We start from the raw sequence: 21,438 nt of genomic DNA on the forward strand, positions 1-21,438 counted from the left end.
TTTCCCTCCCATACCAAAAGCAACCTTGACTCAAGAAAGGTGCAGGATCAAAACCTGAATGCATTACATTTCCTAAACAGTGCATATTGGGAAAGCTTTGGTTCTTTTTCAAGCAGAAGTGGACAACTGGGAAACACTTGTTGCACTGGGTGCTGCAGATAGCAGAGGAAAATATCCCTTGATCAACCAGCTTGAAATCCAGGGTCAGAAATGAAGCACACAGAGTAATCTCCCTCATTCATAGCGAGTGGCCAAAGACAAGGATGAAAACTCCTGCCCCTGGGTGGGCTGCAACACAGCAGATTATGCTACAGCCTTCATTGAGCAAACCTGAGGTGTGAACATGTTTGTGGAAACTAATGGGAGAATGATTCACAAAGAGAGAAAAGGACCTCCCAAAAAAATAGAAGAGTATGCACCTCAAATAGGGGACAAAGCAATGATACTCCTCTCCTGCTCCATGGTGGTAGCAGCACATTCCCTTTCATGCACCTGTGCTCATGCTTCTTTGCACTTTCTCTGTTCTTCTGCAAGGCCACGGGCCCTAAGGAGGACCTGCAATACCTGGAGATTGCTTTATAACACAATAGCAACTTTTGAAAAAATGCAAGACTGACATTATCATTTAATGTCTGTCCATTCCTCTGTTCATTTAATAGAGCAACCACAGAGAATGCAAACCACCCTCTTTTTGTCTCCAAAGCTTTTTTATCAGGTCTGTAGGCTGGCCCAGCTGTGTTGGCCAGATCATATTTAGTTCCTTCTTCTCTGTGTGCCTCACCTCTGCTTTCTCACACTGACAGTGCTAGGGGCCATCCCTGACCACCACACTAGGAAACATTCTCTGTCTGCTGGCCAGATTTCACCTGTCTAGGCTGTATGTGAAGTGTGCTGGTACAACAAACAGGGAAAGCACAGCCTGGGTTTTATGAGAGCCAGGGCAGCTTGCAGTAGTGACCATCAAGCAGGTCACAGCCACCTGGGCAGTCTAAGGCTATAAGGAGAGCCTGTGTCTGCACAGGTAATGCCCACTTACTTGAAACTGGTGAAAATCAGCATGTGGCTTTCAGGCTTTCAAAGCTAAATTGCTGTCAAACCCCCTGGAGATAACATGCATTATTACTGTAGTACTGTACTTGAGTGGGGTGAGTTGTTTTTTTTTTTTTTTTCCTTTGTATTCCCTCTCTATTCAGACTTTGACTTAATATTCCTTCTCTCCCTCTGTTTTGGTTACTTTGTGTCTTAGAGCTTAGAGATTTCCTGCCCATATATTGAAAGTTTTTAATGAAGAATTTCAGCAACACTCAGAGTTACCAGTAAAAGCCCTCTGCAGATTTTGACAGAAGGAGTTATATGAAATTACTTCTAATCTCTTTATCCTTGTCACACCACTCTGCTATGCAGTAATACACCAAAGAATTTCCAGAAAGCAAAGGTTGGCAATTACAATACCTACTCACTTGGTTGAAAAAATAATTAATAAAGGAATTGGGATGTGAATTCAATCTGCTGCTTTGTTAGCTGAAGGACAAAGGAAGGGAAAATTGGAGAAAGAAGACTGGAAAAAGTAAATGTTTTTCCAGTTTAATTTTGTTTTTTTTCTAATAAAAACTTGATGCCAAGCAAGCCATTTCCCTCAGAAGTTTAGATCGTGTTCTGAAAGTTAAAGAATGAAGTGTTTTGGTTGACTTTATCATGGCAGCTATCAATGGCACGTGGCTAATCCCTGTGGCAAAGCAGAGCGCAGAGTGGCAAAGCTGCAGGACAAATAACAGTATGTCCTTGAGTGCACCAGTTCTGTGCCTGACAGGTTTTCATTTTTCGCCCCGTTGCATAACGCTGGCACGCACGCCCCACACGCAGAGTGTGAAACTGGCTGGGCAGGGCTTGGTCCTGCTGCCATTCAAGGCAAGGCCAGAACTGTCCCAGCTCTCAGCAGAGACAAGGTCATGGCATGTGCTGCAGCTGACAGCAGCCTAATGGGGAGGCCAGGCAGCAATCCTTTGGGATAGCTCAGCTGTCTCTTGCTCTAGTCCAATCTCACCTGCACTTGTGTTAGGACTCAGCATTTGAAATCCAGTGACAACTAATGACTTCCATTGTTTGTTTTCTCAGATTTGTTTCCTTGAAAATAAAAGCAAGAAAAAAGGGGGAAAAAAACCCCACGTATTACTTCCGCCTGAAATACACACATATAGAAAACAACATATTGGTTTTCTTGTAGTCTGTGTTTGTCAATCCTTGCCAAGCATTGTGTGTAGGTGTAAAGTGATTTAAAAAAATAAGATGAAATGTGGGTGGGACTGAAAATGCACTTGCTATTATTAATCTCTGTTTATGCCATCATACACGTGTGATCAGGCTGTGATCTCGTGCAGCAGCCTAGGAACCTATGGATTGCTTGAATCATCTTCTGTAAAAGAGCCAGGAGATTTGTTATTTACTACTTCTACTAGATCAGCAAGATCTGTATATACTACATTTGTATTTCATAGATACAGCCAGCCTCAGCCCACACATGTGATGAAACATCAGCAAGGAAATCCATACCCATACTTTTTTCTTTACAAACATGCAAGCTCATCGGGATTCCAACTAGGATAAAAATGTGTAAACAGCTTACATACTTACCAAAAGTGAAGATTTTGTAAAAATAAAACTATTTAGGTCAAGTTTGCAAAACAGACTATCAGTATAAAAATTAAAATTCTAAGGAAAATATTTCCAATTTTCAATTGTGAGCATTTTATGTGGAAATGGAAAGAACCTCTAAACTGCTGGGGAAAAATTTAACTGAAATTGATTTTTTATTTGGTTGAGAAAAGCAAGTAAAAAGACTGTTTCTAGTTGCTGTTTCTGGTGTCAGCTTGTGATAGAAGAAAAAGGAAAGTTGTTTCTACACCTTTAGTTTTGCTACACCTCCTCAGAAGGAGTGAAAATGTGGCACTGGCACTTGCTTGCCAAGCCATCCTCAACTGGATAGAGCAGGGAGATTTTCCATGGGAGTCCAGCCCTTAATGCTCCTTCAACTCTGTGGAAACTTACCTGTGACGTATGCAGACCATCCAAAAATCTTAGGTACAGATCCCTTATCATGTTTTTACAGGCTCAACCACATTCCTGCTTCCAGAGAGAGCAGTTCTTCTAGCTGCAGGCAGTACAAACTTGCAGTGCTAATTATTTGTTCATGCGCCTCAGTATTTCCAGATGTAAAAGATTTCTTTATTTTACTTGTTAAATAAGGAGTTTGGTTTTGTATCTCTGTTCTTCATTAGCTACATCTCTGCTAGTAAATCAGATGTGCCCAGCATTGCTCTCTGGCACAGGGGCTGCCTGCCTCCAGAGGAGGATGCTGTGTCATCTGCCAAAACCCAATGGCTGCAACACCCACGCTGTGTGTAAGGTACAATGCAGAGCTCACCCCGAGCCTCAGTCTGTGCCTGGGAGAGTGATGATCTGCCCTCTGGTGTACTTAAATGACATGGGTCCAAAGTGTGTCAGCTGTTCTGGACCTTAAAATGTGCAATTGGTTTCCATTCCAGCACCTAGGAATGCCCACTGACATGGTTTGACTTCACTTACTTCTGTGGAGGTAGTTCTTACATCTCTCCCTTCCTTATTGGCACTGATCAGCTCGACATCCTTCTTTCAGAGGCTCCAAAATCAGGTGAATACTTATTATGTCCCCAAGCAAAGTATTTGCATTCAAATAAAAGTATAATTAGTGCTAGCAGCTTTAGCAGGTAGGAGAGAATGAAGGCAGGTAGGAGAGAATGAAGCCATCAAGATAAAAACCCGGGATCCTTGGGATGTCTGCCCAGGAAGGAGTGAAACAGGCAAAATGACAGGTAGCAGCAGATGCTGATGGAGAGGGCTGCTGGCTGCTGCTGAACTGAACAGTTTCACTGGGAATAAAGTCAAGAATTTCTAAGCAAGCATAAGATCTGAGTCTATTTGCAGAGGGGGAGAAGGAGGAGTCTGGAGGCACTAATGGCCTGGATTTTGTGGGGTTTTTAGTTTGTTTTTTTTGTAGGGAGGAAACAAATTCAGCACAAATATGCTGTGGATCAAAATTCAATTTTCCCTAAACTATTCTTACTGGGGATGCAATTGCAAGCAGTTCCCTACTGGAAGAAGAAAACAGTTGACTTTTGATTCCTATGAAAATGTAAAAGAAGCTGATTCTTTTTAACTGAGACCCCCCTGGAAGGACAGGGTAGAAAGTCTTTGAGAGGCACTGACTTCCCAGCTGGTCAGTACAACAATGAGACTCATCCAGTTTCTCAGTGTGGTAGAGGACAATCTTTCTGATCAAAGTGTGGAATTGAGTTGTGCTTAGCCAGCTTCTGGGGCTATTTGTTTATACCTGTTTAGTCAATGACCTATGGTAGTAAACCTATAGAATAATGGAAAATACCTACATGTCCTTTGCAAGAAGAATACAGGAGATCAAGACTAATTTTTACTAAAGCTGGTTTTGCCATCTCTATGTAGAATAAATATATTGCCCTGTTACATGGCAATATTGCATTCAAGGAAATACTTTTTCTGATGGGATATACCTGTCATCTGAGACTTCTGTTTCACCTATTGATTTTGTTATCCACTCCTTCACCCGCACACAGTGGGGTAGCATTTTTAAGAATTAACAGCAGCAACTTTGTTTTCTCAGTTATGTCTAGTTTAACTAACATCTAATCTTCTTAGCTCTTATACCCTCACAAACAGGGGTTTGTTTGGCTAAAAACTTTTAATTAGCCCAATCACATGGAGCAGGTATTTAACAACCCCAAGGCAAGCCCATTTCAGACATCAGAAGTGTCTCACCACCAGATTGGGAGAGCTAATTCTAGGAGCCTTTTGCTGCAGGCTGCAGAACTTGAATAACAGGGTTGGTGAGTGGCTGGCACCCAGTTTTTCTACATAGGTGGGCAGCATTCTTTAATGGCAATTTGCTGGCTCCAAAGAGCATTTCATGATCGTTCACTAACCCCTCATCTCTGCTCTCCCTCCAAAGCAGCCCCTCAGTTTGTGCTTGCACAAGTCAAGCCAGCCCTGAAGAAAGGCAGGGATCTTCTCACAGGATCGTTAAGACCTGTGAAGACCTGGCAGGTTACTGGAACAAATAAACATATAAACAGACTGACTGAGCACAGAACCTGCTGAACTTTTGATCCTAGTAATTTGAATCCAGGAGAAACATGGCATGAGCAGTACACGAGCCCTAACCCAGGAAGCGCAGGGTCACTGCAGCAGGGCAGGCAAGGCTGGGGGGAGAATGCCGATGCCAACAGGACCTGGGCTCCTGTGGCGCGTGAAATCAGTGAGAAAAGGAGTGGCTATCACAAAGCAGAATCGATACTTGTGAAAAAGCAGGAATCTATGCTTGCATAATATGCTAAATGTGCAATTACTAACTTGAGACTAGCTCTGCCACAGAACCAGCCCACGCATGAGCCCACCCATAAATGATTCTCAGGTCCAAGCTGATTCTCCAGCAGCGTCTCTCAGAGGGGTCCTGGGGGCTGTGTGAAGTATTTAAGAGTGCTCCTCCAGCAGGTCCCTGTGGAAACCAGAGCAATATTGTGATCATTGAGAATGGAGGGAAAGACCATGGGTGGTGACTCACAGGGGTATCACTTCACTGCACTTTTGCAGCAGTATTATCTTCCTCTGCTGTGTCTGCTGCCACTGTGGTGTTTTGGAAACATCTGTGCCAGTAGAAGTGATGCTGATCAAGTCACCCCCATTGAGTGTGCTGCCAAGGAGTTATTTGTGATCTATATGATCATCTTAAATTTGCTTTGGAAAATCGCTAAACATAGTAAACATAGGTAAGTAAATAAGTGAGAAAAAATATCAGCATCTTCTATTTAAAGTTGCTGTATCCACCACTTTCAGCCCTGAGTTTGCAATATCATGAGAGCTTTCCTAGGCATTAGCTTTAATTGACTGTAGATTAACCTGAGGTATTTGATACATTTGTCCCACCATTCTGCACATATTCGTTCCCAACTCCAGCTGCTCTTCTTCAGGATGCCATTTGCTTCCTCTCAGGGCTGGGGAGCCCTGCCTGCCCTCCCCTGCCTCTGCAGAGGGGAAGATGTCTGCAAGGTCTGCATAGTGAGCAGGGCAGGATATGCTTTTGGGATGCTTCACAGACCTGTGAGGAATATGACTGGCCAAGCTGATTTTTACAGATGTAGTTTTGATGAGCTGCCCTTGCTGTAAATAATTAAAAATGCCCTCCTGCCCCAGTATGGGAGGTAAACCAGGTAGCCATATGGTGCATATGTAAGCATGGGGTACCTGGTTTAAACATATTTACTTGTGTTCTAACTAGACATAAAATCAATTTTTAAAGCAAACTATTCTGATGAATGGATGTAAAATCAATTGAAGGTATGTTGCATGAACAAGATCTGCTTGATCAGGCAGAATATCCATTCCAGCCCACTTACTGAGAGAAGTTAAAATAGCAAAAACATAGAGCATTAGAAATCATTCCTTAGGAAGCCAGCTTTTAAAGAAGTCTGCTGACTGAGCTCATGAATTTTTTACTTTCAGAAGGCAACTAAAAATCTTACTCAGTAGCATCACATGCAAATATTTGCAGGAAGCAATAAATATATGAGTGCTTACAGTGCTGATGACCATTAAAAGTTCTGGTTTCTGGCTTACTTACAACTAACTGAAAGCAAACCATAAGGCAAATTAAAATGAGGCAGAATTATGTGATGGAAGGGAAACATGATGTCAGGCAATACAATAAAAAGCTACTGAGTGCACCTAAGTAAAGAGGGGACCTTACCTATAATATCCAAAACTTAATACACCAGGTAAAGCAAAATCTTTGGTACTTTGCAAAGCACCATGAAGAGAGCAATTCAGCACTCACACTCTGACAATGAAATATTTGAGACCAGTGGCCCACACCAAGCTTTGTGTGGCTGTTGTGCTCAGTGTGCTCAATGTCCAGCAAGTGGATGAGGGCTGAAGTTTTGCCACAAGGATGTGCTGAGACCCTGGGCAATAAGAACATTTTAGTAAATTCCCTAATCCCCTGGAAAAAAGCAACCAAAACACATCTGATAGTCAGCCTCTGGCTGAGTAGGCTCAGGCTCAGGCAGAGATCACCACGGGGGTTTCTTTGATTCACGTCTATAAAATCCAGGGTGGTGTGAAATGGGTGGTTTGGGGTGAGCTATTCACATTCTCTCCCAATGCAAGAGGTAGTGGCTGTTAGACAAAGATCTAGAAGCCATTTTCAGAATAAAAGGAGATATTTCTTCATGCAGCAAATACTGAATTTGTGGAACCCTTTACCAAAGGTTATGACAGTTACAGCAATTTTTTTCAGACACTCAAGAGAAGACTGGACAAGTACTTGGAAGAGAGGTCCACCACTGGGCAATCTAGATCAGGCTGGAGGAGACCCCTGAGCTGAAAATGGTTGGAAGCTGGGAGACAACTTGCAGAAAAGACCAATTATGTTCATACTACTTTTGCTATTCTTCAGGGGTCAGTTTTTTGTCACTGCTGCAGACAGGCTACTGGGCTACATGAGCCCCAAAAATCTGAAATAATAACACTGTTCTTATATTTTTATTTTAATTGTGAGCCAATTGTATATCAGTTTTCTGATGTGTAGATTAATTTAAGGTGCTCTGACTTCCCATCTATGCCTGAGCTGGAGGGAGAGCACTGCAGGGAGTAGTGGTGCCACAGTACCTCTGGGAAGCAGATCATTCTGTCCCCTACACCATGGCCATAGGTACCAGATGCATGGGCAGACATTGCAGTAGGGCTCAGTGACAAGGGCAGCATTGCATGATAGTGTATTTTGTCTGGGGTCCAGTAAATTGCAGGCTATGCTTTGTGAAGCCACGTGCTATAGTGCTCCCATTTATTTACACTAGGATGGTTTTTTAACCCTGTTAAACTAGCCTGACAAGATTGCCCAAGCCAAGAGCACCTTCTCTGTCCCTTCTGTTCCACTTTGTCCCTCTTTCTGTGGACAGGAAGACTCAGAACTGAGATCTATGCTTTCTTTTATGAAACTAATATAATTTTTAAAAGTTTGTGGATTAACAAATGACCCCAAGTTCTTCCTTTGTCCTCCAAATAAGTAAAACATGGGTCACAGCAATGCAGCAAAACTTAGATTGCCCTTGTACTTGAGAATATATAGCAAGAAACATTATACTCGGTAGTTTAAATTAACTTGCTTATCTTCAGACTACCAGAAAAAAATATTATTTATCCCCTTCTCTTACAGAGCAGGAAAGATAAGCACTTAGTGAAAAACATCAGTGCAATTCCATTGCCTTAAAGTCTGAAGCTGTGAGGAGGGGAAGCTCTGAGAATCTGCTTCTGGCCCACTGTGTTTTGTGGGTTTATCATCTGAGTGACAATGTGGCAAAGTACATGCAATATGTGTTATGAAGGAAAAACCACTCTGATACTCCTATGGCTTAGTAATGGTAAAAATTATTTAAATAAGCATTCTAAAATCTTAAAAATATAATAAATATTTTTATTTACAAATACTTTTTCAAAAAGGGATACTGCAGGTTTTGTGCACACATATATACAAAAAATCATGAGAATTGTGTCAAATGTGTGCAGAGATGCATGTAGTCATAAGATGTGACTCCCTGTGGCTGCAGAGAGCTAAGGCATGTTTTCACATGGGCATTTTTTGAGATGTGTACATATCTGTACTGCCTGGAATACAGGCTTTTATAAAGTTTTATAAATGGTGCATGCATTATTTACATTTTTTATATAAGCATTAATTGCTATAGAGCTTCTAGGTTTTGTTTCAGAGGAGATAAAACACTTATTCCTGATATTAGTCGCATTGCTTGAAGCTCTGCTGTGAAGCCCTCTGAAACAGGACCTCTGTCTTGACTCTAGTGGAACTGTGCTAATTGGTTTAAATGAAGAATGCAGACTCATTAGTTAAAAGAAGTTGATCGGATATCCCAGGGATGTCAGTGGTTCTGATTGACACATGAATTTTTATGACTGAGCATGGTATTTTTCTTTAGGTTAGAAATGCAGACATTTAGCTTGGATATTCCTTCAGTATCTCATTCACAAGGCAAAAAGGAGACACAGGTTTCTAAAAGAATGTCACCAAAATATGATAGGGCTGAAACCTCTTTTTGAGTGACTGCCATAGTCCTACCTTTTCCTTTGTCACTCAACTGGAATGAAATTAATAGAAAATTTATTTTCTAGCAACCAGTTTCCCAGGAATGTATTTTTAATGAGGCCATGAGAATTCCTTTCACCTTCTCTGGAACATCATGTATCTTCTTTCCTTCCTTGCATATACTACTTCACATAGGTCTACAGGTGGCAAGGGAGGGATTTTAGCTGAGCTAAGAAAATACACCCTTTGCCTTCATTTCCAATTATCATATAGAAGGAACAGGGATGGAGTGAACTTTGTTTTAACAGTAGCAATTCCTTGCTGCAACCCTGGGCTTATAAATCCATCTCTCCTTTGCTTTTCCCCTCAGAGATACAGCATCACAGGTGTGAGATCTGCACAGCAAAGGAGATACACGCTACCATTTTATTTACTGTTCCTTAACAAATCAAGCGATCAGCGAGATGCTAACACCCAAAACATTGACTAACACACCAATGAGAATGAAGTTTCACCAAGGCTTACTCCATTTTTGTGCAAAGGATCACTAAAGGCTCTGCCAGACAGACTGATTCACCGTCTGGAATTTCAGGCTCATACACAGTGCGATCCCACAGGCTTATGTTCATCGCTGCTCTGTCTTGTTCATGTTTTTAGTGGCTTTAGCATTGCAAGAAAATAAAGAATTTCACTGATGATTTACTTAACCACAAGCAAATGAAATTATATTCAACCTATCAATAAAGTGACATCAGTGAGGAATGAGAAATGGGCTCAGCAACTTGGATTCAATCAATAACTGAACCATGGCATCCATTGTAATAACATCTAAGTGTCAAATGTACCCATGAAGAATAGCAGCAAATCCAAAAGGGGCATGTTTTCCTCCCTCTGGGCTTATATTTGTTTATTTAGATTGTCTGGGTTGCCTCCACTTGTTTGTGCCAAGGAGTGAGGGTGTTCTAGCATGCACTGCCATCGCTCCTGCGAGCGGCCTCTGGTGAAGAAACAGCTTGGCCTTTGTCCTGGGTGTGCTGGGGTTACACCTCAGCCCGGTTGGGTGGCAGGCACTCCCCGCCCTGGCTGCTCTCCCAGCTCCTCGTGCCATGCTGGGCGGGAATGCCGGGCTGGGGGAGGATCCCAGGATCTGCCTGGTGGCAGCTCACGGGTCCAGCTCTGGAAGGTGCCCCAGCCTGGGAGTGAGCTTGAGAGATGGGTGAGGTTGCCAGAGCTCAGCTGAGAGGGCAGCCTCACTCCAGCTATGAGCCATATCTCTGCAAAAGGTGCTGCAATGGCAGTTCTTACCTTGGCTCAAACAGGCCCAGTGTCTAGCAGGAGATAATCTGTTTCTTCAAATAAAACAAGTATAAGTGGCAAACAGGAAATTTTTAGCAGTCTTGGCTGGCCACAGAAAAAACACAGCAGAGTCGTTGCTCTTTTTTGTGCTGGACCTCTTCTTGGTCTCTGCAGTTCTTTGCTTTTGAGAAATCTGATGTCCCCACTGCCACCCCAAGCAATGGGTGAAGGTGTGGAAACACTTCCCATGATTTGGAGCCATTTTCAATTTTAATAGTTAAATACATGACAGCATTCTGACATTTCCTGCCATGAATGGTGCTTGCTGCTGGTACATTTTGTCTGGAGACAGCATTGTCCTTTACTAAGAACAAAAATCTTTAGAAGTGGCCAAGTTTTCCATCCCTACATTTTTAACCAGTATCTGACTAATGTGTGAGATCAGATAAATGGCTATGCTATCACTCAAAATGGTCACAGTAAACTTAATGAAACCAAGTGTTATTTTTTAATTTCTTACTTTAATCATTCCAGTGTTCTCCTTCAGAGCTGACTGTATGTCAAAGGAGGTGAAAGCACCATGTGAAGAACAAGTGAGCTGGGATTCCTTCAAGGGAAAGGCTAAGGAAATGTACACTGTTATGAGGATTTGAAAGCCCACAAGAACATAGGTGTAACATGAAATACCAACTATCACTGTAGAATACTTCAGGATTATTTCAAACTACCAATCAAATTTCAGTCTATATTCAGGTGATAAACTGTAAAACAAAAAAAAAAAGGAAAGTAATCAATCATGAAGAAACCCTGTTAACAGGTTTGTAGCACTGTTCTCACACTTGGGGACAGAACACTAACAGTGTGGGTTCAGCATTTGGTATTTTGATGGTGATAAATTGAGTGACTTAGACTCTGTCTAGCAATCTTTACTAAGACATCTTCTAAGACCTTTCTCATAATCTGGTGATGCTTGGAGTCTTGATAATCATTAATTAAAATATGATTCATCATCTCCCTTCACAGTGGTCTATGACATCCATTTAGGACTCTTTGTATGCTATTTCTGAATGGCTGTTTTCATCCATCTATTCTATTGTTTAAAAAACAGGAAAAAAATGTAGTTTTCCATGACTGATGTACAATACCATAAAAATGACCCAGCTAGGGGTCCACAACGTAGGCAAAATTTCAGTGCTCTTCAAAGTCCTTATGGAACAAATGGAGTTGTGCTGAATCAAATGACATACTTTCAGGTGTTTAATTCCTCACTGCTCAGGGGACTGTTTAGAAAGCAAAAACCCAAAGAGTGCACTCTCAGCACAGTTGCAGATGGTGCCAAGCTGGGATGCAATGCCATCCCTGGGGACCAAGAAGGGGGTCCAGAGGAACATCACGAGCACAAGGCTGAGGGCAAGTGCTGCACCTGGGTAAGGGAAGCCCCTGGCATCAAAGCAGGCTGGGGATGAAGGAATTGAGAATGGCTCTGTGGAGAAGGACTTGGGGTGCTTGTGGATGAGAGGCTGCACATGGGCTGGCAGTGTCCTCTCAAAGACCAGTAAGCCAACCACAGGCTGGGCTGTATCAGGAGAAATGTGGCCAACAGGCCAAGGGAGGTGATTCTCCCTCTCCACTCCTGTGAAACCACACCTGGAGTGCTGCATTCAGTTCTGGAGGGCTCAGCACAGGAAGGACATGGACCTGCTGGAGCAAAAACCAGAGGAAGGCTGTGAAGATGATCAGAGGGTTGGATCACCTCTCCTATGAGGAAAATCTGAGTTCAGGTTGTTCAGCCAGGAGAAGAAAAAGCTCTGGGGAAGTCTTATAGCACCTTCCAGTAGATAAAGGGAGAAAGATGGGGGCAAATTTTTAGCAGGGCCTGTTGCAATAGGACAAGGGTAATGCTTTCAAAGTAAAAGAGGGTAAATAGATATATCTATCTATATATATAAATAATATATCTATATCTGCTGATAAAATGCAGACTAGATATAAGGAAATAAATTTATGATGATGGTGGTAAAATGCTGGAACATGTTACCCAGAGAGATCTGAGATGCTTCATCCCTGCAAGTGTTCAAGTTCAGATTGGACAAGGATTTGACTAACCTGATCCACTTTCACTGTTACTAGAGGGTTTAAAAAATAGAAACACCATAAAATTACTCTGGGGAGCTGGTAGAATGGCTAAATGCTGCCGTTTTCTGGTACAGAACATTGTGTAACTCAGCTCTCCAGTTTTCATACAATAGATGGGAACTCCACAAGCATAAACTATTACTGATTGTGTGTGCATAGGACTAAATGACATCTGGTTTTAGTCCTTACATAGAAAAAAACTAAGTTGAACAACATAATAAGCCTCCAGACCACATGTGATATAGCTATTGTAGAGAGGGTATCTCGTTTTCCTAGGAGCCTTTTATATTAGTATTTTTAATTAGTATGAAAATCTGCTTGAGGGTATTTCCATCATAAACAGGAAAATGTTCATTTGACATTTTTTTTCCTCACCTGTTCCCCCTGCAGTTCCCACTCCTCCCTTCACCCTGACCCAGCCCTCCCCAGCCCTCCCTGCTGCCCTGCAGGGGCCACGGTGCCTGCCCATTTCTGACACTGCTCTGCCGATTGCCAGCAAGGGTTAACAAGCTCAGCCCTGCAGGCTGCACCCAGCACTGCCTCTCCCTCCTCCCTCTGCTCAACCACCTGCCGAAACACTGCTCCCCATTGTTTGCCTCCCAAAACTGCACCTCAGGCTCTCTCCTGCTGCCCCAAAGATTTCTCATTTCTCAGCACAGTGACTGTCATTCAATGTCCCGTGTCCCTGTTAGCTTTCTCTCTTCTCAGCCTCACAGCTTTGCTTGACTTCTTGAAAGTGAAGCAAGACTTCACCCTGGTCACAAAAATTTTCCCTAACTGATCAGATCCCTATAGGCAGTTTATTTTCTGATCTTCAAACCTCTGAGCTCTCATCACTTTGGTTTTCCCACCAGTCCCTCTTGAATTGTTTTCATCCTTCCAGCTTCACCACAGGAGGAATTTTGTCCCTTTGTTAATGTGGTGGGGCTTCGTTGCGCTGTCCCTCTGACTTTTTCCCATTTCTCTCTAGATGGACTCCATTTCTTCAACTTTTGAGCAGCTTCCAGCACCCAGTGCAGTGGTGCCAGATGCATGGCTTGGAAGCACACTACCCACCAATTCTCCCTTCACCTGGGGACTAGATGTCCTTTTGGTTATGTTCTTCCAGTACACTGTTATCCTACCGGACTCACAGGCACTCCTTCAGAGCACATCCTGTATTTGCTACTTCCTCTTTCCAATTCAACCCTCATTTTCTCCCTTCTCACAAGCATTACTGTGTCTCATCAGCTGTCCCTCCAAAACAACTTCGCTTCAGCAACTGGGTTGCCCCATCGTATTTTTTTTCCCTGCAGAAACTGTGGATTTCCTTTTATCTCTTCTACTCACAAGATGCCTTTGAGCTCTATCCCACCTTCCTCTGCATCTATCACTCACCCTGTAAGCAGTTCCCAATATCCTGCTCCTCCTGAACCATATGTCTGTTAATGTCCATGATTTTCTCTTAACCTCCTTTCAGACAATTATCAAGTCACTCACTCTATCCCTTGGCATCCTCAACTAACTCGTGCTTTTGTGGTAACCCATCTACCTCCACCTCTGTCTTAGCCATTCTGTTATTTCTAGGCAGGAGCTCTTTATTGAGTTCTACCAAAAGAGAGAAGTGAGAGGCAGCCAGACACCTCTTACCAGCAGCTGATAGGAAAACCACAAAGCAAGAGGTCCACGTGTGGGTCCAACCTTCAGATCTTCATCCCATTCCTCTACAAATGTTTTTCCCTGTGCCTTGAATTTGGTGATGAGGTGGATGTGCTGTAAAAGGCATCTGTGTACTGAAGCTTTGGGATGTTTTGGGCTGCATGGAGACAATTAAGTAAATAATAGCTTCCAAATACATAAGTACAGTCCTCAGGAACTGGCCTCACAGAGATCCATATCAGTATCTCCTTTGAGATTTTGAGTAAACAAGTAAGAATAAAAATATTTCATTCATCATCTTGGCAGTATGTTCTGGAAAGGCTGATTCAGACCCATTCTTTTCCATTCAGCTATAAAAATCTCTGTATGTACTAGCTTCTTAAGTGTTATTTTAAATTAGAAACATTATTTGTCTCCTGGGGTTCATTCAAAGCAACTAGCTGCACTTGCGGAGTCTAATGAAGGTTCTTTATGTCACCAAATGTTAGGAACTGAATTTGAGGGCAAATATTTGCCCAAATTTGACATAAGGTGCTAAGGACAGTGTAAGAAGGATGCTCAATGCTGAAATGGCTACAGGCTAGTTTCAGTTCCAATGTTAATGCCCAAGAAAGTAGAATTAAAGTATTGTTAGCAACACATGTATTCTCTTTTATTAGAATAATTTTTAGAGCTCCACGTGTCCAGTCAGCTCTTGCAAAGCATTTAAAAACCTAATGTATCTTGACATAAGGCTGGATAATGGGTATTAGATAATAAATAAATTAATGTCATGGTCCTTACACACCAATGCCCCACAGACACTGCTACCTGCAGCCAGTGCCATCCCAGTGCTGCCAGGGGGCAGCTGCGGTGCCACAGTGCTCCTGAAGGCATCTCCTTCCAGACCTGTCCATCTGTCCCTCTGCAACTGGTCTCCACAACTGGATACAAGGGCCCAGGGATAAGATGGGGACATTGATAAAGCCTCCAGACCACAAATACCCCTCCCAGGTGTCCAGTAAGGATCCTGACTAAATCAGCACCACCAAAGCCTGAGCTTCTCCCTGTTTACATAAAATTGCCCCATCAGCAGATCCCAGAAGCAGCTTAGATGGGAGACTTTTGCATTAAAATCAAACCCATGGGGTATGTCCATCCCTGATTTTAAAGCACTGAGTTTCCCAGGTCCTTTCCTAAGAACGACTGTGGGTGGCACCACAAAATGCAGCAATACATGTAAAAGTGGTTTAACAGCTGTGTGTTCAGAAGAAGGGAATGTTTTGAAATACTTGTCCACAGTGTGAAGTTGCCAAATCACAAGTGTAGTGTGGTCTTACAAAACAAGATAGAGTAAAAATAGGCAATACTCCCTGAAAGCTTTGGATGATAATGTTTCGTAATACTATTTTTGAAAAAAAAGCTACAAATAAGGGAGTGAACAAGAAAGGTTGGATATGTTGGTTTGTTTCTTGAAAAAAGGCCTCTTTTTGTAGGATGTTTTCTAGCCTGATATATAATTTTGTATCAGTGTTGCCCATTCTTTGGTAGCAGCTCTACAGAAACTGCTTGCAAATGTTCTTTCCCATCAATATTTGTTTCGCTGTGAATCATGAGCAATTTTTCTACGTATCTTGTGTATTTTGCAAGGTTTGCTCCCTCTAAGGGAATAGTGATGACTTCAACTCCTATCCAGTGAAACCACAAGCCAAACAGCTCTGGGATCGGCTAGCAGCAATGTTTCAGTTTCCTTACCATCTCTTTTGTCATTCAGAGGAGTATTTTGTCAAGTGCTGAGGACTCATTCTCTGATAGATGAATATCTACTGGGCATTTTGATCTGAAAGCTCAGCACAAGACACTAAATTATGGACCAAAAGGATGAGTAGGTATGGTAGGACTGTAGATCTTGCACTGCTGGCATGTCCAGATAGGATTTCCAGGAGCCCAGACACTCAATCAAACCCACAGCTGGAGAGGTGTCCTCATGTGTGCAGCATTCAGGCCACTGTTGAAATAGCGCTCTCAATTCATACTTCAGGTCTCTGCTGTTTTACTGTGATAAAGATCTTCCACAGCTCACAGCCATTATTTCCCCCTCCCACCTGCATTTTAGCAGCAGCAGGTAGTTGCTAATCCTTCTGCTCCAGAGAGGGGGATGTAGCTGCTCTAGGAGGAGATCAGTGCTGTATTTCCTGGGGAGGTGGTTTCGACACGTTGCTTAGGGATGGGCCTAAACATATTCCTAATAGCCCCGTGTGCTCAGATGCAGGCTCTTTACTGGGAATGGAAAATTTTCAAAGCCTCTGCAGCAGCCCCTCTGGATCTACCTGTACTCCTTTCCAAAGCAAGCGTGGCCCTGCAGGATGAAATACAAATGCATCTGTTGAAAGAGAACTGGAACAAAATTAAGCCCTATTTAAGATTCACAGAAATTTCCCCTCTGTTACCTGATACCCATGTTTTAGTTTTGTTTTTTGGTCTCTGTGTTGTTAAGGTTGTTAACAATTTGTAAGTAAATTGGTGTTTCATTGAAAGAGCTTTGTGAATTTTAGGTGCTTTCTCACTTGTAATGTCCCTGTGTATTAGTTGCTCCCAAGCCAGTAGAAGTTATACGATGTCTGTATCAAATTAATGTTTGACTTCACCGTCTGTATGCTGTCCAACCCGGCACCTCCTCCATCCACAGTGAGTAAATATGCAAGTGTTACATTGCCCTTGAAACCTGTGCTCTGTGACAAAGGTTGCAGGCTGAAAGGAGACTGAAATGCCAAGTTACCATGGGGCCCAGTCCCTTCTGTGGGCGTTGTGTTAATCACAAGCCCACCCCAGAGACCGGCCCAAGCCTGGTGGGGCACACTTGGGACCAGGTGACACCAGGGCAGACTCAGCCTCCTCAGAAGCATCCTCCTCTCTCTGAGCCCTGTGGAAACCTCATCTCTGAGAGACAAAAATGTGTGAATAACAGACTTTATTTGTGAATATGAATATATGTGTGAATAACAGACTGAGTTTTCTCAAGGTGATGGCTATACAGGGAAGGCTCTTTTTTTAATTTCTTGTGCAACAATGAAAAATAGGTTCAGTTTCTGTTGCTTTATATCAGCTGATCTGCAAGGGCAAATTCAGAGGGAAGACCCATCACATTTTCCACTGCTCTCTTTGCCATGGGGGACATGATACAACTTTAGTTGCGCTGTAGTAGAGCCATCATTTTTCTGTGGTAGCTATACCTGGCAGCTACAACTGATAACTGAGTTTCTTCGAAGTCCTCTGGCCTCAGTGTGTAAATACAACACACTATTTGACTTTCTTAGGCTTGTACCAGACTAACATGATTTGTAGAAATGTTAGCACTGTGGAAAATTGAGTATTTGTACAACCTTCCCATAACAGGCAGTAACCTTGTCTATGCTGCCAGGCAAACTAAATTTGAGCTGGCTCCATGACCCAAGTACCAGTGTGCTGCTCTTCTACTCCCAAATCTCACCACTGCAGCTTCAGTTTTCAACTTGCCAAAGTCCAGACCATGACATGGAATACAGCAGTGACAAAAACTTTATCTAATGGAGATCTGTGGCCAAGTCTCCTCCAGAGTCTTCTGTGAAATGCTACTGCAACCAGAAAATGTTGAACTGCCAAAAGTAAATCTTTTCACAGAAATGTGATCTTTTCCAACTAGGTTTTGTTGGGGAAATCTGAGAGATCTTGAATGGGCCCCTTATCCAAACTGAAGAGAAAAACAGCTTGGCTGGACCTTCTCCCTTGCCTTTCTAGTGCACCTCTCTGAGAGCAGCACTGGTTACCAGGTGGAGCAAGACTGCCATGAGAAGTTTCTGCTCCCTAAATCTGGTTAGGCAGGGTCTTAAGCCTAGATAAGCTCTTTCAGATAAATCCCCTGCTTCTGCCTGGGGGTCTTGGAGCTGATAGCCACAGCTGAGGCTCCAAGGAACTCTGTGGATTAGCAGGGTGTTCTTACTCCTACTGCGGTATCAGCAACGCACGAAGAGGTTATCAGGATGTGGCTTACGAGCCTGAGAAGCTGGCAGAGGAAGATGGGTCTCTCCCTCCCCTGCACAATTATTGCTCTTTTCCTCACAGGTTGGAAGCAGAAGCTGTAAAGCAGCTGGGAGGGATTTTCATGCAGAGGGTATAAAAATTGGTGTTGGGAATTCATGAGATTCATGCAAAAGGTATTGATCAGTCTTGCAGGTTGCCTTACAGCAGCAGGATTGTGTCTAGCAGCTGTAGGGAAGTCCACATGCCTTTTCTAACCATGCCAGCATCCTGCCTCTTCCCAGTAAAGAACCATCCTAGCAGGCAGTCACAGGCTGCTGCCATGGTGGCATAGTACCAAATGCATGAGACATTCCCCTTCTGCCTCTCCTTTTCAGGTTAAAGGGGATGGGAGGTGAATGCAGGAGGGAGCAACACACCTGAAAACACACAGAGCAAATGGACCCTGGAGAGCTGAGCAGACTTTTGTGTGCTGGGTACACTGGGCATCTGGAATAGGCTGCAGCCATGGGGCCTGTGTTACTGCAGCAAGTGGCCATGCCTCAGCCCCTGCAGGTGTGCCCTGGGCTCTGGGCACTCCTGGCTCAGGAAGGCACTCCTGATTCCAGTGACACATCTGCTGCAGTCAAGCCACAGCCCACTGCTGAGGCAATGGTGTCACATGTGTGTGCAAACTGTTGAGCTGGATGGAGCTGTGCTGCTGGCCACCTGTGATACACACACAGCAGTGAACCCAGCAGGCAGAGAGTGCCTCTCCAACCTCACTGGACCGAGATGGTGTCCCTCAGCCCAGCAGCACCGGGTATGGACATCCCCAACCCTTCACAAGGCTGTACAAGATCCAGATCAACAGCAGCCCATCACAAGGACCCCATTACAGTGATCATTGTTGCACCATGTGGCAGGTCTCAGCATATAATCTGACTAGCTGGAGCAGCTGTGGTGTAGAGTTTCTCCTTAGACATGTACATTAAAATACATACTGTTTAGGCTGGGGATCCAAATGAGATTAAATTAATTGCTCTTCCCCAAACCAGGATTGAAATCCCGTGACAGACAAGGCAATATCACAAAACCAGAACTACACAACATAGCCTAGATTTTCCCATTGTTCCTCCATGAGCGAACATCTGTGTACCAGGTCCAGAAAATGTCTCCTATGCTGGGAGCAGCCACTCCATGTTGAGTCCCAGCCTCTGGGTGCTTCCCAAGTTCAGCAGCTGCCCTTTCCTTCTCAGGGAGCAGCAGTGTCACCTTATCAGCACTGTGCTCTGTTGCCAGCCCATTTCGTCTGCCCTCTACTTGTAATTGTTAACTTCCTGAGAACAGGAAACTTCTGTTTAGCACAGGTGGAGCTTTAACTCTGAGGCACTCCTGAAAAGCCAAGGCACGGGAGTAGAGCGAGGTGTTGCAGATTGCTGTGGCCATTTCTTTCCCCTGTCTTTGTGTTTAGGCTCCCTTTGCATTATTTTGCCATGCAGTTTTAGTCTTTTTGTTATAATTTTGGCGTTTTAGCTGTCATTTGTCTGAGTGCTCTCTTATGCAAAAGATTTACTCGGAAATTTATGTACTCCCACAAATTAAGCATTCACTCAGCCCTCAGCAAGGCACGCCTAGGCTTGCCTGCAACCTCAGAACAATACAGAGAAAGGTTATCATGACTTACCTGCCACAAATTATCTATTAATAGCACCACTTATGTACCTTTTTTTTTTTTACCCTCCACGACATGCTTTCCCTAGATCTCCCTCTTAGCAAGTTTTCGTTTTCTGGAGAGCTTTGTTTTCCCCGCGGAGAGCAGGGCAGGTAGAAGAGGAGCGACCTTTGCAGCCCGGCTCTGCCCCGTGGCCCCGGCGCTGCCTTGTGGCCCAGATGTTTGCCAGGAGGGTGGGACACACACGGGCTGCTCCCAGCCTGGTAAAACATTGACCAGGCGGGCGAGGCCCCGGGAGCGCAGCGCTGCCCGGGCAGGCAGCGAGAGCCCACGGCAGCAGTGCCCGCGGGAGCTCCGCAGCTTCTCCACAGGTACCGTTCCACTTTCATTTCCCAGCCTTGAAAGGCAGCAGGGCAATGGTGCTGGGTTATGGGGTTTGCCAAAGCTTGGAAGGAGTAAGAGGAGTTAGCCTTGCTATTTTGCGGTTTGCTTTTTTCAGCTGTAGTTGGCTGAACGGGGTCGTCTACAGCATGGGTTGATTAACTCACGCTTGATTAGTTAGTTGTTTGGATTTTGTTGTGTCTTCAAATGAACAAAATTAGTGCATTTGAAAATGTCATTGTCTTCTAATAAAACCCAAACCTGACTTCTGCTCATCTTCTAACTGAAGAGTAGGAATAATAGTCAGAGATTTTAATGAAAATGTGTAATCCAATTATTGCAATGGGGATGTGGGCAGTGACTCATGCTGAAAAACTCTTGCTGATTTTTGACTGAAATTTGCAAAAATAGTCAAAGTGACTAATTTTTTCAAGATTATTTCCATGTTCCTTGGAACATGGAACGTGGACACTAGGCACAGAAAAAATGCCAGGATTTAAGTTCCTAGTATGCATATGCCACTCAGATGGGTTTAGATGAATGGATTCGAATAATTGTTTTAATTTTGCTCAGTGACTGAAAGTTTCTGCCAGGCAGTGGAAACTGACTCATTCATGCAGGAGCCATCCTCCATGGGTGCTTTGCTGATCTGGATGTACTTTTATAAAAGTACATATCGTGACTCCTCAGAAATTACTTTTTACACCTCAGGCAACTGTCAAATAATCCTGAAGAGGGCTCAGTGTGAAGTGAATGATATGTTGACTGTATTCATGATTTATCATCAGTATGTTTTGTGTGCTAAACAAAATGCAAGAGATTTAAAAAAAAAAATAACCTGTTGCTTCCAGTTTATCCATGTCTGGTCCTGGCTGTGCTTGCTTCATGTTTAGATCCTTCCTGATGTGACAGAGATTTTCTTGATGTGTTTGCTACCTGTCCTTGCACACTACATGATATTTATGCTCAGTACATGCTCTGTGGTGCAAAGTTGTAGTAGAGTGTGGTAATACATTTACTTTATTAAAAGTAGTCTAAGTATGGCTCCAACTCTTAGCAGCACTAAAACTCCTAGACAAAAGTGCAAGGAAAGGTTGCTGGAGAACAAAGCAACTGGATTCCCACAAAAGGCTGCTTTAAAGGACTGAAATATGATTCAATAAAATTTTGGTAAAGG

General features: G+C 43.4%; 1 protein-coding gene across 5 annotated transcripts in view; it reads left to right on the forward strand.

Annotated features, from left to right (window-relative positions):
- The window catches only part of RBM47 (RNA binding motif protein 47), a 76,293-nt gene that overhangs the window by 14,412 nt on the left and 40,443 nt on the right, over positions 1-21,438 (forward strand). Inside the window, exon 1 of one of the 5 annotated variants that reach the window (XM_074541576.1) lies at positions 20,103-20,251. The exons of the other annotated variants lie outside the window; for them this stretch is intronic. The gene's annotated coding sequence lies outside the window, so the exon portion shown is untranslated. Of the gene's footprint in view, positions 1-20,102; positions 20,252-21,438 lie in introns of those variants that run through there. 5 annotated transcript variants of the gene reach the window in all.

Source organism: Zonotrichia albicollis, chromosome 5 (assembly GCF_047830755.1).
Source record: "Zonotrichia albicollis isolate bZonAlb1 chromosome 5, bZonAlb1.hap1, whole genome shotgun sequence".
Classification (NCBI taxonomy): domain Eukaryota; kingdom Metazoa; phylum Chordata; class Aves; order Passeriformes; family Passerellidae; genus Zonotrichia; species Zonotrichia albicollis.